This window comes from Equus przewalskii, chromosome 1 (genome assembly GCF_037783145.1).
Source record: "Equus przewalskii isolate Varuska chromosome 1, EquPr2, whole genome shotgun sequence".
Classification (NCBI taxonomy): domain Eukaryota; kingdom Metazoa; phylum Chordata; class Mammalia; order Perissodactyla; family Equidae; genus Equus; species Equus przewalskii.
In genome coordinates, this window is record NC_091831.1 from 124,663,520 (window position 1) to 124,689,112 (window position 25,593).

The 25,593-nt window shown below is 51.7% G+C and overlaps 2 long non-coding RNA genes across 3 annotated transcripts; one reads left to right on the top strand and one right to left on the bottom strand.

Moving 5' to 3' along the window:
- Nucleotides 1–2,271: 2,271 nt before the first annotated feature.
- LOC139083793 (uncharacterized) lies at nt 2,272–21,633 on the bottom strand. Of its 2 annotated transcripts, XR_011540724.1 has the most exons (4): nt 21,511–21,633; nt 6,996–7,098; nt 4,471–4,531; nt 2,272–4,266 (listed from the first exon to the last, which is right to left on the bottom strand). It is a non-coding gene; the product is annotated as an uncharacterized lncRNA (long non-coding RNA). The 2 variants fall into 2 exon arrangements; XR_011540723.1 differs by lacking the exon at nt 21,511–21,633 and having other exon boundaries at nt 4,128–4,266; nt 6,996–7,110.
- On the top strand, nt 5,983–20,577 carry LOC139083792 (uncharacterized). The gene is made up of 5 exons (XR_011540722.1): nt 5,983–6,151; nt 9,978–10,073; nt 11,124–11,231; nt 17,070–17,232; nt 17,651–20,577. It is a non-coding gene; the product is annotated as an uncharacterized lncRNA (long non-coding RNA).
- Nucleotides 21,634–25,593: the final 3,960 nt, after the last annotated feature.

The following is a 25,593-nucleotide window of genomic DNA, read 5'->3' on the forward strand; positions in this document are numbered from 1 at the left end:
GAGGATTGGAATGAGTGATTCCGTGCGTGGCACTTAACACGTAATAAATACTCCAAAAATGTTGGCCATTCTGAGTGTTTCCCTTTACAGACGATGAGGCTCAGAGAGGCAGCGGGCTTGGCCCGTGGACACAAGTCCAGTAAGAGGTCGAGCCTGGACTTGAAGATTGTGTGCCTCCAAAGCTGGTGCTTCTCTCTCTGTATCTGCAGGAGCAAACACTCTGTGTCCTGCCAGGAGACTCCAGGAGAATAAATAGTTCTCATGCTCTGTTGTCATTATCATCACCATCACCATCCCCTACTTTGCAATAGCACTTTACAGTTTGGACTACCAATTTCAACATTCTATCTCACCTCATCCTCACAGAAATTCCCATTCACATTTTACAAACAAGAAAACTGAAGTTGGGAGAGAGTGATGACTTACCCAAAATAGCTCACTCCATGGTGGGAGAAGCAGGACCCTTCCACCCACACAGCAGGGCCCCTGGGGAGCACGTTAGGGCACCTTCAGGCTTGCCTTCAGCAGATGCATTTTCCTCCAAGGCCTGTTCCTGCCTTTCTAGGTTAGCCTACAGCCTCTCTCGGGGAGGGTGGGCTGGAGGCCTGGCTCGGGGAGCAGGGCAGGCCCATCTCACAGCAGTGTTACCTGGATGTGTTGGAAGCAGAGTGAAAGGCCACCCCAGGGCTGAGTGGAGCTCCTGTGAGGGGAAGGGGACAAGATTGGCCCTGGTCCAGGAGGCTAAGGAGGATCTGGCCAGAGCACACACTGTACAGCCCAGAGCAGAGGCCGTTTGGTCAAAGGGGTAAGGCCCGGGCTTCTGCAGTGCATAGGGTAATGAGAGCTGCTCACGGGCCAAAGTCAGCCCAGGCCCCATGGGGGCTGCTCTCTGGTCCATGGCTCCAGTCACATACTGACTCCTAACCCTAGCCAGGACTGATCTCAACCCTGGCCACACACAGACCCCTAAAGCCAGGCACAAACTGGCTCCAAACCTCAGTCACAGGCTGACTGTGATCCCAGCCACAGAGTTACCCCACCTAGAAACTGACTCTGAGCATTAATCATACTTAAATATTGACCCCAACCCTCAAGGGCTGCTCCTAACTTCCATGAACTAACCACTTACTGACCACTGACTGACCTCTAACCCCAGCTCCAGACTGGCCTATTGCGCCCTGGCCAGCCTGACCCTGGAACAACCAGATCTGGAGCCCATGTCATTGCTCATGCAAGTAAGAGGGGCAGGTGGGGCCACCCAGCACGTCTTCACTGGAGAATACTTCGACTCCCGGAGGGCTGGGAGGGGGGACAGGGTCATCTCTATAAACACATATGTAACCAGTATTCTTGGAGGAAAAACCTTGATTTGAGGAAAACACAAGGGGAGCTTGTCTCAGCCACCAGCTCTAGGCCTGGGCAGCACTACAGTCCACCCCAACAGAAAGAGAGAAACCTGCCTAACTCTTTTTATGAGGCCACTATAATATTGCTTTCAAAACGTTAGAAGGACAGCACAAGAAAAAGAAATTACAGACCATTCACTTATTGCCATAGTTGTAATTCCTCATAAAACATCATCAAATTGTTTTAAAAATAGCACACCGTGACTAAGAGGGGTTCATCCCAGGAGTGGAAGGATGGTCCAATATCAGGAAATCTATCCATGTATTCTACCACATTAATAAACTAAGGGAGAAAAATCACATGATGTCTCAACAGATGCATAAAAAGTATTTGGAAATTTCATCATGATAAAAATTCTTAGAGACTAAAATTAGAAGGTAACTTCTTTAACTTTAGAAAGATTCTCTGCTAAAATCCTACAGCAAATATACTTACAAGAAATTTTTTTAAAATTTAGATACGTTCTTCTTATGTTAAGGCACAAGACAGGGATTCCCACATTGACAGCTATTATTCAGTATAGTACTGGCAGGCCTGGCCAATGCAATAAAATAAGAAAAAGGAATGAGGATAATAATACAACTACTGTAATGGAAAAGAGGAAACTATCAGTTATAGACAACATGATTATCTTCAAATAAAAAGTAACATCCAGCAGGCAAACTAATAGGACAAAAATAAATAGTTCTTCAAGATGGCTGGATATAAGATCAATCTACAAAATTCACGAACATTCCTCTAAAATACCAATAATCCCATTAGAAAATGTAGTAGAAAATAAACCTCTATTCATGATAGCAACAAATTTACAAGTCATCTAGGGATTAACCAAGCGAAAAATTAGTAAGACATTTGTGGATCAAATTGTAAAACTTTTTAAGAAAGGTAAGCACCAGCTGGATGTAAAGGTAAATCTAAAAACTTACAGAAGACATGTAAGAACAGTATCTTTCATCTGGGGAGAGAATGATTTCTTATGCAAGGCCCCAAATGTACAAACCTTAAAAGGGAAAAGTGATGATTTGTCTACATCAAAATTAACAATTTTCGTTCAATAAAGAATACAATGCACAAAGTTAAACAAATGATAACCTGGGAGGAAATATTTTCAATGACTAAAATAGAGGATGGATACAGAAAGATACTTAAGGAGCTCTTGCAAATCAACAAGTTAAGATATACAAGCCAATGCCAATTGATAAATTGGCGTAGGAGGTAAATAAGCAATTCACAGAAGAAAAATGCCAAATGACTGAGAAGCATATGAAGGGAGACACAAGCTCATGACCCTCAGAGAAATGCAAATTCAGACCACCATGACATGCCTCCTTACACTCATAATCCTGGCAAAAATTAGACAGTTGAATAACACCAAATTGTGTTGGCGAGATGGGGGAGCAGGGGCCACTTACACAGGTGGGAGCATCTATTCTGAAGAGCAACCTGGCTGTACCTAGTGAATGGACTTTGTGTGCTGCTCATGGACCAACAATCCCACTACTGAGTAGACAAACCAGAGAAACTCTCTCACAGATCCCTGAAGAAGATGTGAGGATGTTCACCCCAGAAATGCTGGTAGCAGCAGAGCCTTGGCAGAAATCTTAGTGTTCCAAGTCAATTGTTGTCCATGTGTACTGTGGAACCTGTGTAATAGGCAGACGCAATGCATTGCACGTACACTTAGCAATAGGGATAGGTTTTTAAAAGTTTAGCATTGACAGGGGCCAGCACTGTGGCACAGTGGTCAAGTCTGTGTGCTCTGCTTTGGCAGCCGAGGTTCGCAGGTTCAGATCCTGGGTGGGGACCTACACCACTCGTCAAGCCATGCTGTGGCAGCATTCCACATACAAAATAGAGGAAGACTGCACAGATGTTAGCTCAGGGCGAGTCTTTCTCATACACACAGAAAACCAGCATTGACATAAAAAATGTAAGGAAGTGTGAGAGCTAAAGCACAATAATATTTATGTAAATTCAAAACATGTACACATAAAAGAGCCCTGTATGTTTCCCCAAGATACGCACATATCTAAAGACATAGAGGACATACATTGGAGCGGGGGCCAACGTGAGGGAGGGGAACTAGACTAGTTTGGGGGATGAAAGCAAAAAGTAAAACAAAACAGGGTTGTATTCATTTCCTACTGCTGGTAACACATTTCTGCAAACGTAGTGGCTTACAACAACGCAAGTTTCTTATCTTACAGTGCTGAAGGTCCGGAGTCCAAAATCAGTCTCACAGCGAAAGTCAGGGTGCCCGCAGGGCATGTTCCTTCTGGAGGCTCCTGGGCAGAGCCTGTTTTCTTTCCGGCTGCCTACCTTCCTTGACTCATGGCCCCTTCCTCCATCCATAGAGCAGCAGCGAGCATCTTTAAATCTCCTTCACCGACTGCTGCCATCATCACATCGCTTTCACTGACTCTGCCCTTGACAGGTAGAAATGTCTCCCACTTATGTGGCCCCTTGTGATTACACTGGGCCCTCCCAGATAATCCAGGACTGTCTCCTGATCTCAAAATCCTTTTCTTAATCACATCTGCAAAGTCTGTTTCACCATGTGAGGTGACATACTCACAGGTGCCTGGGACCAGGGCATGGACGTCTTCGGGGGGCCATTATTCTGCCTACCACAGGGACCTGGCATGGAATGATGATGTCAGAATCCCATGAATCCAAGAGAATAATTTTCTCAACTCTCTGTAATTAAGTTTTTATGGGAAAGTGCTTGGAAGGAGAAGTGTGGATTGCTAGGAGAGTGTATGTCGCCAGTACTGTGTCCCTCTCGGAAGGCTTGGATGGCTTTCCTGAAGATGTGACATTTGGGCAGATCTCTGAAGGATGAGGTGACATTCTGCAGGGCTAAAAGGTGAGAAAGAGGAAGAAGAAATCTGGGGGATGCTGGTATTGAGCATCTTTTAAGACCTCAGTGCTCCCGCAGCCCTGCGCTCAGTTCCGCCATGGGGCTGTCCCTTGACCAGCAGAACCGCCTTGCCCCCCTCTCTTCCTCCCCTTCTTCCTCCGTGGGCTCCTCCTCTGTGGGCTCTGGGTCCCGGCCCCTCTTACCTTAGTGAGGACTGGCAACTTCACGTATCCTGCCCTCCTTTCTCCACCTCTCCTCTTTGTTCTGTTGGGGATGCAACATGTTGATGTCATTCCCATCTCAGAGATGAGAAAGGAGCGACTAGACATCCCCCCATTCCCCATTCTCCCCATCTAGGAACTCCCTCTCTCCCAGTTCCCTCTCTAGCCCAATTTCTGGCGAGAGTCCCCTCATGCACAGTGCTCACCCCCCAGCCCCCACCACAACCTGGTGTTTGCCCCCACCTCTGGCGATGAAACGGCTTCTGCCAAGATTGCCAATGACTTCCTTGTCAATAAATTGGGGGCATATATTTGTTTCCTCATCTTTCTTGACTTCTAGACAGCATTTGACACTGCTGGCCATTTCCACCTTGTCGAATGTTCTGCGTGGCTTCCATGACGTCTCTCCCTCGGCTTCCCCCCTCCTTCTCCAGCCACTGCTTCCCAGTCCCCTCCACAGATTTCTCTCCTCTCATCAGGCCTCCCAGCGCGATGCTCCTCAGGGTCTGTCCGAGGCCATTTTCTCATTTCCCTCTAAGCATATGCTCCCCGAGCATCACGCCCATGGCTTCCCTTACTCTTTCTAGGTGAAAGACTTCCAAACTAGTGTCTCCAGAGAGGTGATGTGCCTCTGTTCATTTCCTAGAGCTGCTGTAACAAAGGACCATAAACCAGGTGGCTTTAAGGAACAGCAATTTTCTCTCTCACAGTTCTGGAGGCTTGACGTCCGAAATCAAGGCGTCAGCAGGGCCACGCTCTCTTTGAAGGCTCCGGGAAGAAGCTATCTCATGCCTTTTATTTAGCCTCTGGTGTTGCCTGCAGTTCTTGGTGTAGAAGCGTCAATCCAGTCTTTGCCTCCCTGGTCACATGGCGTCCTCCCTAAGCGTCTCTGTGTCTGTGGCTCTTCTTTTCTTCTAAGGACACCAGTCATAACAGACTAGGGCCTCTCTAATGACCTCATCTTGGTTGCATTTGCAAAGACCCTCTTCCCAAGTAAGTGCACATTCACAGGTACCAGGAGTTAGGACTTTAACATACCTTTTTGGGGGGCACAATTCAGTCCATAGCAGTGCCTTCTCATTGGCTCCCACAGCACAGCAGCACTCGTCCACTGTGTTGCCAGTGCTGGTCCACCTGCCTACTCCCCCACCAGAATGTGAGCTCCACGGGAGCAGGACCATAACAGCAGACTCACCATTCCATCCCAGGGTGGCACACAGTGCATAAAATAGTGTTTGAACGAATGAAGGCTGATGTCATGAGTTGATGGATCCTGCGCCATCTGTACCTGCTTGCTCCTTCTTGCCTTGGTGACCTGCCTGGATCTGAAAGTGTCTGCCAGATCACAGCCATTTAGCACCATGGAGGAGTCTTAGTTTGAAAGGAGGAGACAGTAGTGGTCACAGAGCCTCTCCTGTGACTTCAAACCAGTCCTTCCCAGCAGCAACCCAGGAGCAGAGGATGCCAAGGCGAAGGCTGCATGCTCGCCCCCACATCGGCCTCCTGCAAATCCACCGGAGGCTGCAGCCAGTGCTGCAGACCCAGCTCCAACGATCCCGTCTGCACAGGTCCTACGTTCAGAGGAGAGGGGAAGAGCTGCACCCCAGCACCCCGCGACAGTCACCTGACTCCTTGTCCGAGAGCTTCCTCAGCAGTGTCAAAGGTGAGGTGGGTGGGAGGAGGTGGGAGGGAAAAGGGGGGAAAAGCAAATCCCTTTGACATGGTTCTCATTTAGAAACCATGAGTTAGTCCCATTGCCATCACCTGTGGGAGTGAGGGGGTATTGGGAACACGGGAGAAGCCGGCCTGCCCCCTCATCAACTTCCCACGTGGGTTTGCCTGAGGACGTTGGCACTCCTCCATGGCACTGCAAATGTCAGTGCAGATAACCATAGGGAGAACTGATTATTCCTCCGGATCTAGAAGCATCATTCCCTTTAAATTACTTGGTGGGAGGTACTGAGGGGGTGGCCTGAACCAAATTCTGTACAAAGGAAAAAACGAGATCATGGGGAACCTTGAACCAAAGAAGCACAGACTCCTGCAAATAGTGGGGACAGCAGCGTGTGACTCTGACAATTACATAATCTCATCAGTTCATTTTCTCAGCAGCCTTGTGGGGTGGGAAGGCAGGAATGGTACCCCAGGAGCCCCAAGGGCAGAAAGTGAAGTAGGGTGCTGGCCATGCCAGAGATCAAGCCCAGGGCTGGGCTGCACTTGCCGGGGCTGGAGCCTGGGGTCCCTGCTACCTCCTGTCTTTGCCTAGTGTATAATAATTGGATTTGCCCCATCCAGTGAGACCCCAGGCCCTAGAGGTTTCTAGGAGGGTGAAGAAGCCTTCAGAAAGACTGGCTCGGGGATTCTGGGACCCCAAAGTGATGGCTGTCAGGAGGCAGAGCTGCCGTGCACAGGAGCTGAAAGACAGGCCTCGGGGCCTGCAAATGTCATTACCCTGAAGAGACGTGTCTGGCTGTCCAGAACTTTTGAGTCTTTTGATGAAAACTAACCTGTTAACGCTTCAGGAATTTGCTGGCTGGCTCTCGAGCAGCCCACTCCCCCTGCTTCCTTGTGGATGGAATTTCCAGCAGAAGCAGGCCAGCTGTGGGGCAGCTGAGGATGAAGAAGAAGGGCTGGTGAGAGGCTGCTTCAGGGAGAGTGAGCTGGGGTGGTGGGGGGGGAGGGGGGTGAGACCTCTGAGGTCTGGACCGGCTCCAGAGGCTCAGAGCAGACATTAGCATCTACCTGGAAAAGAGAAATGAAAACTCCTCGCTGCCCTGTCTGACAGAACCCTTCCCCTCCTTCAAGGCACTGCTCAACATCTTCCCTTTGGTGGCGAGACCTGTCTTTCCTCAGACCCTCCTCAGCGGCCCCTCTGACCGGTCACCACACGCAGCCCACAGGTCCGCGCTCAGCCCAGCGAGCACTTACCCAGCCCAGAGGCGTCTCAGGGGCAAACCCACTTTATTCTCAAATCTGTGGATTCTGTTTATTCGAATCCTCAAACAGCCCCCGCCTCCCTCTGCAGAATCGCTCTCTTCATCCTGTTCCTGCCGAAATGTTAGCCCAGTTCAGGGGTGCTGTGATCCAGTGAGGTTCCTAGGGTCTCAGTCTCTTGGGTGAGTACCCAGCCAAACTGAAGTACTGCTGTCACTGTCCTCAGTTCCAACTTCTCTTTAACTCTGAATGGCACTCTTCCCCTGCCCCCCTTTTTGACTCCAAATCCACCTGGGGGGCTACAGTAGCCATCCCCCAAGATGGCCTCCTAGTGTTCACCTCCAAGATGGCCTCCTAGTGTTCACATCTGTGTAGCCTCCTCCCACTTGGTGCCAGGGATGGTCAGTGTGGACAATAGAATATGGCAGAAGCGAGGGCAAGCCACTTTCGGGATTCAGTCTCAAAAGACTAAGAGACACTACAGCTTCTGCCTTGGGGGCTCCTCTCTCTCTCTTTCTCTTTCTCCTTCTCTCTGCTAGCTCTTTCTCTCTCTCATCACTCACTCTGGGGGAAGCCAGCTGCCATGTCATGAGCAGCTCTGAGGAACTGAGGCCTCCAGCAGCCATAAGAGTGAACCCGGAAGTGGGTCCTCCAGCCACAGTGAAGCCTCGGATGGCTCCAGCCCCGGCCGACAGCTTGACGGCAGCCTCATGAGACCCTGAACCAGAACCACCACTAAGCTGCTCCCAGATTCCTGCCCCTCAGAAACTGTGTGAGGCAACAGATGTTGGTTGTTTTAAGCTGCTAAGCTTTGGGGTGATTTGTCATGCAGCAATAGGTAGCTAATACAGGGGCTCCTGGGCCAATGGGGAGCTCTGGGACAGCACTGCCAGCTGCCAGCCAGGGTGGCAGGGATGGGGGAGACTTTACTCACAGGCCTGTAGGCACGACTGGCAGGAGGGAGACCCTTGCTTCTGGGTAAGGGCAGCAGCCTCTGCAGAGGGAGGGCCCTGGCTGAGCTGGTGGGGCGTGTCCCTGGCCAGGGCCCAGCTTTGTGTCACCCCTGTGTGGTCAAGGAACCCTTGTCCCATGCTCAATGAGTAGTGGCTGTTGCTATAGCTGACTGTGCTATTTTCTTGGTTTTGGCCCCGCTGGGGATTTTCTTTGGTGAGAAGGTGTCAGGTTTCTGCAAGTTCCGGAAGGTTCAGCTGTTTGGAGCAAGCCTAGTATGTGTGGACAGAGTCCATCACTAAGTCTGAGGCTGCCACAGGCTGAGAGGGCAGGTGTTGCTAGCACAGGGCACTGCAGGGCCAGCCAGAACAGTGAGTCAGTGGCCCCTGTTCCAAGCGAGACCAATGGGTCGGGAAAGAAAGAAGCTGAGGCCCGGTCAATGGACATATCTGCATCCAGGCTCGCCAGGCCCCTGGGACGCCCAGGTTGCCTAGTTTCAGTTCTTGCCCGGTGAGTGAGGGTCCTGGAGGATACACTGTTCGTCAGAACTGGCTCACGTTATGCGTGGGGGTGCCTGAGGGGCTATGCTCGAGCAGAGAAGAGACCGAGAGCCATAGTGTCCGGCCCTGTGGACAGTTCCATCACGGCGGGGCCAGTTGTCTGGCTTTCTCCCATGCCAGCCTTAGGAAACACTCCCCACCATGGCACCACGAAGCAGTGAGGACTCTCAGCTGCAGGTGACAGAAACCCAGCGCAATGTGGATAATAACCAAAGCTTCTCTAGAGTGTGCGCTTGCTTCAGGTAGATTAACTCACGTAATCCTCACAGTGACCTGGAGGTAGGTATTTCATCCCCATAACAGATGAGGACTGCCAGGCGGAGCAGACTCACCCCAGGCCCCACTGCTGGCGAGCGGTAGAGCCAAGGTCTGGCCTGGGCAGGCTGCCTCCACAGCCCACGTCCTTAACCCCCACCCTGCCTCCACCCCAGAAAATCCCAGAAGAACTCCCTTCCCTTCAGGTACGCCTGCATCCAGAGGCTCCGGCGCCTTCACCAGCACCCCGCTCTCCTCGCTGGCTCTCAGCGGGCTCCTGGTGCTGGCTCAGCCTCAGGTGTCTCCATGTGGCCGCCAGCAGCTCGAGGCTTACCCAGCCCCACAGTTCAAACAAAAGCCCGGGAAATGAGTCTCACTGGGCTACCTGGGGTCATATGCTCACCTCCGAGCCGCCCGCTGTGGCTGAGAGTGTCTGATGCTCTAAAGGGCCAGTGTTGGCTCCCAGCCTGGAATCAGAACCCCAGAACTCCATGGCCTGGGAGTGCGGAGAGGGATATTATTTGCCCGGAAGACAGTGGAAAAGGTGCTACCCAGGCAAACACAGCAAATGTGTCTGCAACAACATTATTTACTTCCAGTGTTTTTTAATGGGGGGTGTGGGGACATAACAATGCCATTGGAGAATGATCTGGAAATACAGACATATCCCTCTATGCCACACCTAACAAAACAACTCTTTTTACTCTTGCTTGTTCCCTCCAGGCCTTGTCCTCACCCATGTGTCTTAGGAGGCAGTTACAGCCAATAGCACACTTTTCTTGTCTGCAGGGACGACCCTGAAAGACGGCGGTTAACCTGGGGATGCTGTGGCTGACTCCTTCCATAAGCCGTATAAAGGAATCTCGTCACTCTGGGCCTCTGACGGTAAGCCTACTGTTTCCAGGGTGTCTTTTGGGTTCATTTGTTTTCTGATGTTGGGATTTTGCTGTGTGTCTCCATGAGGATGAGAGTTTCTGGGGTGCTGAGACGGGTGTGACTGGGAGGTGCCAGGTGGCAGCTCTGGCCCTGACCTTCCCCAGGCCCGTGCCACACAGAAAGGCCTTTCCAGGGTCCTGGACACTGGTGGCCCTTACGCATGGTCCTTCCCCAGGCACTTCCCTGGGCCAGGCTCTCAGTGCCTGGGCCTGCGAGCTGCTGGCCGGGATCTTTCTTTAAGCCACGTGGTCACAGTAGGAGTAGTTAACACAGTGAGCGTTTCTGAGCACAGTCTTTATATGTCAAGTACCGTGCAGACCCTTTTTGCACACGTTTTTTCACTGACCTCTCATAACGACACTGCGATATGGGTACTGTTGTGGCTCCTATTGCACACATGAGGAGACGAAAGTGACCTCATCCAAGTCACACAGTTAGGCAAGGCCGAGCCCTGCTTCAAACCCACCAGTCAGACCCCATGTTCACAACCACTTTGAGAAGGGGAGCGGGAGGGTGAAGGGCACAGACTCTGCACCCAAACTGTCCAGAGTTAAATCCGGGGTTTGCCACTTACTGGCTGTGTGGCTCTGAGCAGGTTAATTAACATCTCTGTGCCTTAGCTTGCTCATCTGTAAAATGGGGTAATCTTAGTACCTACTTCATAGGGCTGTTATAAGGGTACGTGAGTTAGTGCTCATAAAATACTTAGACTTTGGCCAGGCACACAGTAAGCACTCAGTAAATGCTAGCTCTTAGTATTACACTGATGCAAAGTCTTGAAAGAGAGTCAATCTTCAACAAGGACACTGAGAACCCACTTCAAACGAGACGCTGTGCTTGGCACTGGGTGGGGGTGCAGGAAGGGCGTTAGACCCCGAGAGATGTGGGTGGGATAACAGATATGTACGATCAATGCTGAAGCAAGGCAGACTGATTCTGGCTAACGGACCTCACACATATGTGGCCAGAGACAGAGAGGAAATTGTTCAATTCTGGCAGAAATCTGGAAGAGCGTCAAGGAAGAGGCAGCTTTTGACCTGGACCTTGATAGAAGCCCAGGACTGTGTAGCCGGATGAGAAGGAGGCATTCTAAGTAGAAACAAGGAGGTAAGGAGGGGTGGGAAATGGGCATGTGATCAGAGGGTCAGTGCTGGGACGGAGGGAGAGAGGCCCTGGGGGGAGGGGGAAGAGGAAGGGAATGAGGGGGGAGCCCAGAGCGCCCGGCAGGAGCCCCCAGAAATGGGGAACTGTTTGCTCCGGGAGGTGGGCTGCCTGGTAGCTGAACGGGCAGTGTTTACAATAAAGCCCTGCCGCCTCGGCCATGGTCCCCGCCACCCCGTCTCTGTGTGTTCAGGGCCCATGGGAGTCACAGCCCTGTCTACCACCACCTGGGTGGGCTGCGCTGCTTGGCACAGGATCGCTGGCGTCCCCGCCCACAGAGACCCCAGGAGGGAAAGCAATCACTCCGCTCAGACTCATACCTCCCCCAGGCCCCTTCGTGCACAAAGCCAGCATTGACAGCCGGGGCTCTGGGGTAGGGTTACCAGGCTGTTTACAGCTTGGGATAGAGGATTTTCCTGGAGAGCAGAAGCCCCTTTCTGTCCCATTTGAAAGCTATTTGAGCTTTTGGAAAGGGTCTGGGTGATGGCATTTTGCCCTCTAAAATACAGGGAAGACCAGAACCTGGAAAGAACTCTGATGAAGTCACTCCTCCTTGCGGAGAGCTGCCTGGGCCTTGACGGGACTCCCAGGTTCTGAAACTCAGGAAGTCCCCAGAGGGGGCAATTCCAGTGAGCAGCAGCCGCCCTCCAGGCCAGGGGGCCCCTGGCGCCCTGGCTCCAGGCCCGCCTGTTGGAAGCGGGGAGAAGACCTCCAGGCTCTTGCCCACGCGTGCCGGGCCCATCTCTCTCCTGTCTGGCCAGGAGCTCCAGCTGCAGAGGGGACATGCCGGTGAGCCAGGCGTGCTCTAAGGCCTTGTGTTGACGCTGGGCCCTCTGCTGAAACCCCTTCAGGCCAGCGAGGGGTGGGACATGCAGAAGTGTCAAGCAGCCTCTACTCTCCTTACTGAGAACCATGGGTTGCCACCCAGGCCCGGATTTAAGGCCCCAGCTGATCTCGTGTGCCCACAGGCTGCCCGAGAATCCAGGCAATGCAGAGAGATGGGAGATCTCCAGCATGCTGTCCTCACCAGGGCGTGCCCCCAGCTGTCCACCTCCTACTGCTCAGAGCGGTTTGAGGGGCTCCAGGAGAAGGAGACCTCTTTCCTTTCCCAAACGGTTACCCCACCCCCTGCCATGGGCCTGCTGTGGGGCCAGGTGTTTCCACAGTCAGATTCACAACTTGTGGTTCAGGGACTGTCTCCAGAAGGCTCACCTTCCAAGGAGGCACGACATGTCAGGAAAGGGAGGGGAGAGGCAGGGGCAGGGACCCCGGCAATGGAGACAGGGCCTGGGAGGATGAGGCACACTCAGGAAAGAGAAAGGGTTTGGAGAAAGTTTCTGACCAGACTTTAAAGCCTAGCAGGATGATGAGAAGTCAAGAAGAGGGGAGTGGAAGTAAGAAAGGGAGCAGGAAGGAAGGGATGAGAAGTGAGGGGAAAGAAGAAGGCAGAGAGGCTGAGAACAAGGAGATGGGCTAAGAAGGGAAGAGAAAGGAGAAGGAGAGGACGGAGAGAGGGGTGGTAGTAATAGAAGGGAGAATGGGGGCGGAGGGGGAGCAGCCCGAAAGAACACTGGGAGGGCGGGTCTTCTGGGTCTGGGCCTGTCGTCTGTCCTGGGGTCCTGGTGGCGGGCCCCAGGGGGCATCCACGGCCTCTGGGTGGGGGCTTCTCCTCCAAAGTTATGGGCCAGAGGCGCTCCTCATCTGCTATTTGACCTGGGGCTGCTGGGGGCTTTTTATCTCCCACCTCTACCCACCAGTATATGGCCTGTAATAAGCCTCTCTTTCCATTCTGGGGGAAAGAGAATAGAAGTGTTCCCACGAAAGCAGAGCTCTGTGGCAGCCCCTTGGTTACCTAGCCAATGGACAGACACACACACGCCCACGCATGCACACCCGCACACTCACGTACCCTCTCTGGAGCAGCCAAGCCCAATACTGCAGGCATACTCTTTCAAATCATGGAGCACAGACAGAGAACATTTCCATTATTGCAGAATGTTCTACTGGATAGCACCGCTCTAGGTTCTTGCCAGAGCCCAGATTTTGCTTAGGTGCTCACCTTCCCACGTATTCTGGAAGGTGACACCCAGGCCCAGGCCCACCCAGGGGTGGGTGTGGATGAGCCTAAGCCACTCAGTAATTCCCTATTCCTTGCCAGTGATGCATTTAGTCTGGGCCTGTGATGCAGCCCTGACCAATGAGAAATAAGGGGAATTCTGCTCCGGGAGAAGGGGAAGCTTCTGGAAAATCTTCCTTACTGATAAGCAGAGACCCTGGGCAGGAAACACCCCTCTCCTTCCCTGAGCTCCATCCTGCCTGTGTGCAGCCCCTGGAACTGCTGCATCCGCCCTGCCACTCGCTGGTGGTGGCATCGAGCCCCGAATTCACCAGCTCTGGGGCCGCTGGGCTGCTGGTTGTGTGATGTCATATATTTTCCTTGTATTTTATTTATGAATTATTACTTGCTGCCAAAAGTATCCTAATACACAAGACAGTTTTTAATGAAAGAAATTTTTAGCAACCCTCTGAAAACAGAGACATGTGGACTGACCCAGACACAAGATGGGTGTTTACGTGGGGAGGCAGATGTTTGACTTCTGGCGAGTGGAAGAACACGGAACTGGGAATGAGCAGAGCTAAGATCTAGACCTGACACTCCTGCTAACTCCCTGTGTGACCCTGGGGACGAGTCCAGTCCTGTCTCTGGGTGCTAGTATTCCCATCTGTGCAGTGCGGAGAATGACACACCATTCCTAGAAAACGTGTTGGGTCTAAGACAGTTATAATCATTGCTGATATTAATGATGCCTTTCTTTTGTGCTGTCGATAAATGGTTTCGGTTGTCTGACCTATAACACCCTACAGGGGTAGGATTTACGGCCTCCATTTCAGAGAAGAGGACCCCGAGGCCCAGAGTGCTTTAAGGTTGCTCAAGGCCACAGCAGTCGAGTGGCAGAGCTGGGATTTGTACTTAACGTCAAATCCTGGGCTCTGTCTGCTCTGATTTGGGAGGGACTGAGTGGCATCCATTCACCCTTTAGAGTGAGTTAGCTTCACACTGTCCAACTGCTGGTCATAGCTGAAACCTCGGCTCCAGGAAAGAGGTTAAGGCTGGGGAGGAGACAGGAGCTCAAGAGGCCTGGGGCCTTGGATCTACCTGAGGAAGGCAGGCAGGCGAGCTAGCCCAGGTGCTCTGCCATGGTGACGATGCATCAGGGCTGGGAGCTGGCACCTTCAGAGGCGCCTGGTGTTGGGCAGAGTTCTGGCTGAGGCCTCAGGAGACCTGGGTTCAATTCCCAACTCTGCCCTTTCTAGCTGTGTGATCACAGACAAGTCCCTTAACTTGGCCCTCTGTTTCCGTAACTGTAAAATGGAAACAGTCCTCGCCCATCCCATGTTGATATTACACAGATCAGCTGAGGTGCCTTATACACTATAAAGCATTAGAGAAATCTAAGCAGTTGCTTTAAGGGCAAAAAGAACATTGAGAAAGAAGACCTATATATTGACAGACAAAGCACAAGATCCCTTGTATGGTGGGGTCTGGGTCCTGCTTCAGGATCACTGGAGACTTCTCCTAGCACCAGGAGAAACACCAGTTTGCCTGGAAAATGTTGACAAAACGCCAGAGCACGCTGAAGGGCAGCTTGTTAAAAACCAACCCGGTGAGGCGGCGGGGTGGGGGGACATTGATGAGGTGTGATCCTGAAAGTGCGAGACCTGGGTGGATTCTGCAGAAAGCCTGCTGGCTTTGATCCCCCTTCTCCCATAAAATGTTATTTCTGCTTTTGGCTCCTCAAATTCCTAGACGGACGAATCAGTCTGGGTTGCCCATGGAATTTGAAAAGAATAAGTTTTCAAAAAACCACACTTGGGAACAATGGTTACCAGAAGTGTCTGGGTCTCAAAGGGAAAACAAACACCCTAACCCTGGCTTGCAAGTGTTTCCTGAACATCCTTGCCCCTAATGCTGCCCACCATGCCCCACCTAACAGGAGGCGCGCCGTTGAATGAGGGTCTGGTTTACCCTGTGCTTCTGAGGCGTGAACATAACGCTCGACCAGACTCAGCAGCTGTGTCCTGGCAGATTCCCCTGACACCCTTCCCGAGGGATGGACGGCCCCAGGGGGCGGAGGGCAGGCGGCTCCCTCCAGCCCCGCTCCTCCGCTGCTCCCAGGACTAGGGGGTGTGGAGGTCAGTGTCTGCTCTGCGGGAGTAACAGCAGTCGACTTGTCTTCTACCTACCTTCAAATGTTTTTAATTGAGATTGTAATTCTAGTTGAAGCAATATATGTGCTTAGCTTTAAAAAGTCAATAAGTACCATAAATTTATAACAAAAACACAGTATCCTGATTTTGAATATGAGGGGACTGTTTCCAACACTTTCTGGAGTGCATTTACTTGTGTGTTTCTGTAGAACAAGCTTATAATTCTGATTCCTGATTTTTCAATTTTAGACATTAGCCATTAACCGTCAAAGATGGCAGCTGAGCTGTCTTATACTTCTCTCCCAGCTCTAACACACACACACGTGCACACACACTTCCCAAACTCCCATCCTTTCAATACTGTGGTATCACAATTTTTACTCAAATCTCTATTCAATGTTGACACGATTATAATTATGTGACTAATACACACAGCACATATAGTGTACTATGATTACATTTTCTTTTGAGTAGCTTTTGTTCTCTTCCTGGAGTTGACAATTGCTTTTCCCCTCTCGTCTGTTTATTTTCCATGAACCTATGATTAATTCAGCCCTTAACTTTTGGTTGAAACTATTTCTCCAGTGAGTTCAATCCCCTTTGTGAGCCTAGGCTCTTCCTTTCTGAGCCATCCCTTTTGGAACCCCTGTCCTCCTGCTCCAGTCCTAGCTGGTTACTCCCTGAGCCTGGGTAGATCTGTCATCCTGGGAAATGAGAAGAATAAGTGAGGTGAACAGGTTGGAGAACAACTCACTTGGTGAGTGGAGTCCACACTGCTGGGAGCCCAGTGCGAGAACCAACTAGAGAGCAGCCTACTGTGGCACGCTCTGCAGGAGAATGGAAGGTGTTGGCTGGAAAGTGAGGCGGGCGTAATGAGGTGTGTGACTCAGGCTGCCCAGGAACAGAGAGCAGTCAGCATTCATTCTGACCATTCTCATCAAAGAAAGCTTCCCAGTGGAGGTGGCATGTGAGCTGGGCCTTGGGAAATGGATAAAATTTCAATACACTGAGGAATGGAAAATCCCCAAATCATTTGGGGCAGAGGAAACAGTATAAGGAAGGGAGCAGAGACCTGAAAGTGAATTGTAAGGAGTGGTTGTGTGTTGCCAGAGCATGAACCATATGGAAAGCATGTGCTGGGAATGAGGCTGGGAGGGAAGGAGCCTAGCCCGGATACAGAGGGTGAGGGAAATGTGCACGTGTGGGTGCCAAGGAGTGTGTGGGACCGGTGGTCCCAAGGAGACCTCATTTATCCCACTGTAATGGCACGCTCTGCCAGCGAGTATGTACTTTAGCTTTTGCTGAAATGAAGCCACCGGATATCAAGGTTTTGAGCAAGAGAGCATCGCTCTGCTGTTGGACAGGATGAGCAAGCAGAGGCAGGAGCAGGGAACTCAGGGAGGGGGAAGAATCAGGGCCAGGAGCTGGAGGAGAGACTCTCACTCTACAAAATGGAGTGTGTCGTTATTTTCTTAAAGTCTGTCTTATTTACCACAGTGTCCCTGGAACCTAGATGGGCGTGGACATGGTGGGTTTCGGGGAATATCTCATGAGTGAATGAATTAATCTCCCTAGGCCTGTAGTCCAGCCGTTGCCCCGGGGAATGGACCTCGGGTCCCCCTGCCGGCAAACCCACCGACTTCCAGCCCTTCCCAGAGAGATGGGAGTCTCCACCATCTGCTGCCGCCTCGCTGCCCCATCGTCGCTGCCTGTCCTCTTTTCTGGCACCATCTCCTCGGTAAGCTTGGGCTTTCTCAGAAGCCTGCAAAGAACACTATTTCAGATTCACTTCTCTTTCTCCCTGCAGACATCTCTGGGGAGGGGGGCCCAAAGCCCAGCTCCAGCCTCCGAGTGGGAAAGATCTAAAATCCCAAGGAGATCTCATTCTCCCGATTCTTCCACAGAGCAAAAGTAACATCTCTGCACTCAGCCCTGTGCGGGGCACGCAACGGGTGCTCCAACCTTCCTGTTGGTATTAGTAGCCGCTGCCCAGTGCCACCTGGGGTCACTAAACAGGCCGTCCTTGGGTGGGACGAGGTAGGACTTTCCCTCCTTTCCAGCCAGCTGGCAGCAGAGCCCTGAGAATGATGCCCGTGTCAGGGTCGGTGCACCCGGCCACGAAAGCGAGTTCTGCACTGGCTCTGAGCTCTCTGCAGGCTCCGGCTGCTGGGCCCTGGGGAGCTGTCTGTGAGGTCACCTCCGGCAAAGGCACTCCCGTCCACATCCTCCTTTCCTCGAGTCAAAGCAACCAGTGATCTGGCCTCCAGGGAAGAGGAGTGGAGAAGAGCATTGAAAACAGCCTGAAGGGCACAAGGAAAAGACGCAGGGCAACAAGGCTGCCGGAGTAACTGATGAGGTCATATGACACGAGCGAGATGGGACATTGCTTTTAGAGACAGAGTGAACCTCTGCTGTCTGCAACCTGCTAGTTTGGTGTGGGCCCGGGTAGGTTATAAACCTCTTTGAGTCTCAGTTTTCTCATCTGTAAATGGAGAATCAAAGTGCCCAACGGTTGGGTTGTTGTGAGGTTTTAAGTGGACAGCACCCATTCATAAACTACGTTTTTACTAGTCTGCAGCAAGATAAAAATAGAAACAGAGGGCAAGTGTTCAGAAACATTTATAGCACTTTGAAATTTCCTGACATCCAAGCATGTAAGCAGAGTGTAGACCAAAATATTGATCTTAGTTGAACTGGAAATACGTTTAAAAAACAAAAACCAAACGCCAAAAACCTGGCTTCAAACTGATGGTCCTTCACCACCAGTAGTTTGGGGAGCACTGTTGTAAAGAATTTAGCTACCCAGAACCCAACATCATGATCAGAACACGGAGATGTTCAGAGTGGCATTGGGGTCAGTGTACCTCCCCTGTCCTCAGACGCCCAGGTCGGCCTATTGCAACCTCACCCTGCCTTTCCTGAGGTCTCCTCCATGCCTGGCACTGGGCTCAGGACTGGGTCGTCACCTCTGACTCTGCCTCCAGCTCAGCCCTCACGTCCAACCAGTTGTCAAGCCCTGTCTCAGCTACCACCTGTGTGTCCCTTGTTCCTGCCCCCTTCCCTCAGGCCCCTCTGCCACCAGCAAAGTACAGATCTCACCACCACAAGGATGCCTTGGCCCTCCCCACTCAACTCCATCCTCCACGCTGCCTGCAGGGGAGTTGTTTTTAATTTATTTAAATAAACTTTTTTTTTTAGAGATTTTATTTTTTTCTTTTTTCTCCCCAAAGCCCCCCAGTACATAGTTGTATATTCTTCATTGTGGGTCCTTCTAGTTGTGGCATGTGGGACGCCGCCTCAGCGTGGCTTGATGAGCAGTGCCATATCTGCACCCAGGATTCGAACCAATGAAACACTGGGCCGCCTGCAGCAGAGCGCGCGAACCCAACCACTCGGCCATGGGGCCGGCCCCTTTAAATAAACTTTTTGAGAATAGTTTTAGATTTACAGAAAAGTTGCAAAGGTAGTATAAAGAGTTCCCTTATACCTCTCACCCAGTTTCCCCTATGTTAACATCCTATGATACACTTCTCACAACTAATGAACCAACGCTGGTACGTTGCTCTTCACTAAACTCCACACACATTTGGATGTCGTTAGTTTGTCCCTAATGTTCTTCTTCTGTTCCAGGTGCCCATCCAGGATGCCTCATTGCATTTAGGTATCAGGCCTCCTTAGCACCCTCTGGTCTGTGATAGTTTCTCAGGAAAGAGAGTATTTTAAAGCAGACCTCATGCAATCTCGCTCTGCAAAAACCTTCAATGGCTCCCCATTGCCAAATTCCACGGCCTTCCATGACCTGGCCCACACTACTCACCCTCCTATTCCATCCATTGTATTCTCCAACCATCCCACTGCCAACCAACAGACAGCCCTGGGTGTGGCTCAGCTGTCCAAATCTGAAAGCCTGAGGACCAGGACAACCAGCGCTGTGAGGTCAGTCGGACGGCAGGAGACCGACGCCCCCTTCAGTGGGTGGGCAGAGGGCCTTGCAACTCTCCAAGGCTTCATTGCCCTCTTTTCCTTCTCAGCCTTTGAAAACCCTTCTTATCCTTCAAGAACCATGTGGAACAAAACCTCCTCAGCCTTTTTCATCACCCTTGCATGGCTCCTTCCGTGGCACACTATCTGTCCCTCTACTTAACATTGATTCTGCCCAACTTCCACATCTTTCTCCCCACTGCATATGACCCCCACAAGCCAGGCGGTTTGTAGTGTAGCAGTTAAACAGGCAGGACCAACCCAGTTATGTTACGTTAGACAATGTCTTAGCCTCTCGGTGACTAAATTCCCTTATCTTATATCCCTTATTAAAATGAGGCCAAAAATTCATGTTCACAGGATTGGAGTAAGGGCTTAAGTAAGGAATACACGCAGAGCGTGTCAGATAGTAAATGCTCAATAAACAGTAGTCACATTAATGTCACGATTATTACCTGTGTATCCACCCCAATCCCACCCCCCTAGAGGCTAGCACATAAAAGGCAATCAGAATTAAATTTTTTTAAAAGCTCCCTCATGCTGCCAAGGTTTTTAGCGTTTATAAAGAGGACCCCCCCCCCCCACACACACACAGAACAATCCTGAATCCAGTGAAATAAATCACAAATGGTAGCATTTCAGGCACCAGCAGAAGAGGTATTTGGGAAAGACAATTTCTGTCTGTGCTCTGGAGTCACACCCATCTGGCTGTGAACCCTGGCCACAGGGTCCTTGAGTCCACCTCCCCTGGCCCTGGGGAATCCTCACTGACTGCACAACAGCGCCGCTGGACCTTAGCCCCATATTAACAGCGTGAGCAGCTGTCTCTGGGGCAAAATCACCCAGCCATAGCTTTGGGGACTGCCACACAGGCCCCATTTGGGCAGATACGGCAAAACAGTCTTCCAACCACACAGGCATGCTGCTGTCACATTAGTCATCAGATGCTGGCAGTGAAGGGGCCCTTAGACAACATCTTGGTGGACAGATGGGGAAACTGAAGCTCAGAGAATAGAAGGTGCTTGCCTACTGTAAGTCATCATTCATTCATTCACTTGTCATTCATTCATTCAATAAACATTTGGGGAACATCTTCTCTAAACCAGATCCCTTGCTGTTGGAGACAAAATGATGAATGTGATTTCACAATTAAAAGAAAGAAGTGCAGTGGTGCAGGGATGTCCCTAGAATTCCTTCCAGACAGCTGCACCCCTGTGCTGGAGGCAGGGTGATGGTTTACTGTGGAAGGCTCGTGAATGCTCTGGCCAATATGTACAGAGCCTGAATCCCCCACTGGGCACCATCCCTTCCAGTCTTTGTCTCCAAATCAGTCACTGGTTGTTTCTCTCTCCCTACCAGTCCCAATCCATTCTCTCCCCTTGCCTGTGCCCTGTGTCAAAGTTATTCACCCCCAGAACCCTAGCACCTAGAACAGTGCCCAGCTCATGGAGGTACTCAGTAGATATTCTCCAAACGAAGGGAGATGCAACATAAACTTGAGAGCACAATACAGATGCCAAGACTCGTAGCATTGTGATTGGGAGGGCTACACGTGGTTGGATTCAGTTGCTGTAGCTACTAGGGTGGGCTTGGGTTCAAATCTCAGTCCAGCTTTGGGCTAGACAACTAGCTGGTGACCTAGGACAAGTCACTTCCCCTCTGTGAGCCTGTTTCCTCCTTTGCCTTCTAAGATCAAATGAGGTAGCACTCCATAAAACACTGGTCCCTTGTATGCCTCCCACACGAAGGATAATCTAGCAAAACAATTTGGTTACGGTTTGTCTTTTGTTGTTTCATTTGTTCTCACACAGGTGGGCAGCTGGATGTTAGGGAAGGAGATTAGGGACAGGAAATAGCCTCCACTCAGAGCTCTCTGAAAATTTGCTGTGGGCGTCAGCCACTGAGATTTGGGGATTATTTGTTACCATGGCGTTACCTAGTCTATCCTGACTAATACGGGGCCCCTTTGGGGATCTGATGAAAGCTTGGACCACAAGAAAACTGCACATACACGCAAAATTAAGAACCTTCCAACCTTAATGCCTTGAGATTTCATCTTCTAAGACCCTTGATGACGCATGGCCTCCTCTTCTCAGCCTTGGAGTCTGGATGTGAATGATGCTGGCTCAGGGGTCGTGAAGGTTCACAGCGCTGAAATGCAGAAGAGGAAGACCAACCCTGTCACCATGGAGCAAGGCGCAGGGCGGTGCAAATGAGTCAGGAGCTGGGGAGAGAGCTCAAGCCCAAGTTGGGTTTTCTTGGATGCTCTCTTGAGTGCGAGCTTGTTTTCCAGATGCTTTCATGAGCCTAGGCTTGTTTTTTGGATGCTATCTGCTGCCAGCTACTTTCTAGCCCCTCCTAGTGTGACGGCATTTTGCTATCAAAGGGATGCAGAAGAAGGGGTGCTTGTTGCTATTGTGAGCAAACACTGCATAAACAATCAGCTCACATCGTCCCAGAGCATGTGACCCATGGCCTGGATGGAGGCGGTGGAAGGAGGGGCATTTTGGGGTCAACAGGAGCCTCACTTGGGGGGCACCTCTATAGGTGAGAACAGGGAGAGAGTCTTTGCCAAGGCCACATGCCCAGGATAGAGGTCACAACTGCCAGATAGAGCTGAGAACAGGGGGCCTTCAGCACCCCGAAGAGTCTACACTCTCAGCTTGAGTCACACTTGAAGTATCTCTGGGTCACACATTCCCCTCTGGCTGAAAGTCTGAGCTGTTCAAGGGCCAACTGGTGAGTTCAGACGGCGCCTAGGGATGTCTCCAGCCACTCCAGGGCGTGGACTTGAAAGCCCACAGTGGGTGTGAAGGAAGGACCTAAGCCTGGGGGTCAGGACTCGTGGTTCAAATCCTGCCTCACCATCAGCCTCCAGGGCGATGGGGGTAGGTCACCCCTTTCTGGGCACTGGAGGTGCTCTCCCAGCTTTGAAGGGCCTCACTCAGAGGACTCTGCCGGCTCAGGGTCAGGGCTGACTTCTCGGGTGTTGGCAAGTGGCCAACAGGTGGAGCTCAACCACCTCCGCCTGTCAGATTCTCAGAGCTCAGTCCCCAGGGAAGGGGCCACAAGAAGCCTCCATCCTCCCCAGCGTCTCCCGCTGGTTACTGCGGTTTAGCGTAGGAAGAGGAGACCACTCACCTGCAATTGCAGCAGCAGCAGAAGACCTAAGGCCCCACTATCGTAGCTTCACACTCAGGCAGGTGCAATGGTTCCTAGTAACATGCAGTGCCCCCAGGCACAGGTGACTCCTGGAGCTGTGAGCAGCTGTGTACACCTTAGTAGGAACCATTCATAGGCCCTCTCCAGAGCCAGCTGGCAGGGAACAGATTTGGTAAAAGGGAGGACGGAAACTTGGGTGCCTAGAGGATGGGAGCATGTTTGGGGGGGGGGCCTGGTAACAATATGGGAATAGTAAACACACAGCATGTATTATGTGCCAGGCACTGTTCTAAGCACTAGATATAGACGTAGAGATTTATTCCTTTAGTTCTGACAACAGCCCTATGACACAGATGTCATTATCATCACCGTTTTACAAATGACGGTGGTCCTGGGTGCTGGCCTTTGCTCCTCCAGATCCACCCTCCAGCTTTTGCCCCGCTGCTCTGTGCCCTGAGAGGCTGATTCACAGTCAGCTTCTCTCGCTCCCTTGTCCTCTGGCTTCTAGTTGCGTTCAGCCAGTGGGGGCCCTGGCAGGAGGACAGGGGGGTCGACGTGCTTGCCCAGCTCCTTCTCTGCAGGGCATGGTTTCCTCTTCTGGCCGCGTCTCCAGACCTCAGCGCCTATCCCAGGGCCACAGCTCTCACCACTTCCCGTCACACACTCCCTCTTCTTACCCCAGGGGTGAGGCCCAGGAGCAGGGCGACCTCCTGTGTAGGAGTCCCCGGGGCTGCCCCAGCCTTTGAGGGACCCCTCACCCCTGTGTGCACCTCTGTGAATAACTCCTTCTGCAAATTCTGCTCAGTTGAACCCTGTGAGGAGCTGTTTCCTGCGAGGCCCTGCTCAGGGTCACTCATCTAGCAAGAAGCAGAGCCAGGACTCAAAGCCTGCACCACTTGAACTCTCTCCCACCCCCAGTCTTGGGAGTGTGGGTGCCTTTAATCCCCGGAAAAGTTATGAAGACCGAGCTTTATAGGGAGAGGGTGTGTGTTGACGTAGCAAGATGGCGCAGACCTCGGGGCAAGGGAAGATTACGCCATACCAGGCTCGCCTTGAAGTCATGGGTGGGGCAGGGAGTTCTGTAGAGGTCGTCTGGTCCGTCCCCCTGCATCTGGGTTCCCTTCCTGAACCAGCCCAAGCAAGTGGTCATCCATCTGATTCTCCAAGCTTGAAACCGCCTCAAGAAGGCTCCCTGGCCAGCCCACCTGAGCCCACTGACTGTTTTCTCTCCCTGCTCCAAACTCAGAGGAAGGATGGGTTTTTCCCCAAAGTTCCATGCAGTGTTTTGAATAGGAGCCCCTGCCAGGGATCAGCCTTGTCTCTGTGGTCTGTTGACAAAGAATACACCCCTAGAATGTAGCAGAATGGTCTGAGGGCCGGGGGCATGGTCACCACAACCCCTGCTGCTTGTGCCACACGGAAGCGCAGCAGAGCATATCCAGCCGGACAGGGCCTTGAGACCACTCAGTCCCGCCTCCTCACTTGCAGAGGGGGAAACTGAGGCCCCAAGAGGGGTGTGACTTGCACCAGTTCTCCTGGCAGCCTGTCTACTGGTCTTTCTCGGGCACCCAGCTGCCAGAGGAGGCGTTCGGCTCTGGGCAGGCAGGCTGACGATTTCACTGCAAAGAGCCGAACATAGAGTCGGCAGGCGGGATCGGAGCTCACGTCCTTGCCACCACCGACATTCCAAGGCTCCTCCGTTGGAAGCTTTCTTTGGAGCCTAAAAGCTGGTAATTGGAAGAAGCTGGGGTGACTCATGTACCAAACGCTGTTTTTGTTTTTTCTCTTTCTTAAAAATCTCAACTACTGGCTATTTTTATTTCAGAGCCAGATTCGATTTCATCATTTTCCTTCTCCCTTCTTGGGATTCTTTGGCCCGTTGCCGTGGGAACCCTAAGCCCCCTCCCAGCTGTTATGAAAGTGCCTGCATGACAGTCAGGGAGGTGACGGAGGGGCTCAAAGGCCCCCGCCGCAGCCGCAGCCAGCGCAGGACTGAGATTCCACACTCCACGCCTCACTCCGAGGCCAGCCCAGGACGCCTGCCTCGCCGGCCCTGTGGTATTCCTGTCCTCAGCTGACCCTGGGTCCCCCAACGCTGGAGCCTTCTGGGGCCCCACACCTGCAGCTGCTCACTCGGGCCCCGCCCTGGCACCCCTCCCCTGGAAAGCTGCCTCCCCAGGCCCTGTCCTGTGCCCCTCCCACCCGGCCTCCAGGCCTCCTTGCCTCTAGTCTCATTGCCTGCATCCATACTCAACAGGGCCACCAAAGCCATCTTTTATTTTTCAATTTGTATTTAATCAAAGTACCACATACACATTACTTTTAAAAATAGTGCTAAAAACTGATGAGAAACTGTAGTCCTCTGCCCCTTACCCTTGAGTCCTCTCCCTAGTGCCACCAACTTTCAATTCTTTTAGCTCTTCCTTCTGGTTTTGACTTTCAGATTTTTAAAAAGAAATATATATGTGTTTATACTGCTGTTTCTTGGCCTGTGGGCTTTTGGCAGAATCTCTTGGCTTCCTGTCATGAGAGTTTGAGATCTAACACGTTTACCGACGAACCTCCCGCTTCCTTACTCCCCTGTTTCCCAAAGCACGACTTTCAGTTAATCAGTCAGCAGGGTTCATGTTATTATACCTATGGAGAAATTGTTCCTGGAGCTGGCCTGGTGGTGCAGTGGTTAAGTGCACACGTTCTGCTTCGGTGGCCCGGGGTTCGCCAGTTCGGATCTCAGGTGCGGACATGACACCGCTTGACAAGCCATGCTGTGGTAGGTGTCCCACATATAAAGTAGAGGAAGATGGGCATGGATGTGAGCTCAGGGCCACTCTTCCTCAGCAAAAAGAGGAGGATTGGCAGTAGTTAGCTCAGGGCTAATCTTCCTCAAAAAAACAAAAGAAAGAAAGAAATTGTTCCTGATGGGTCATGTGGGGACTGTGTTTGCTCCCTTTGGCAC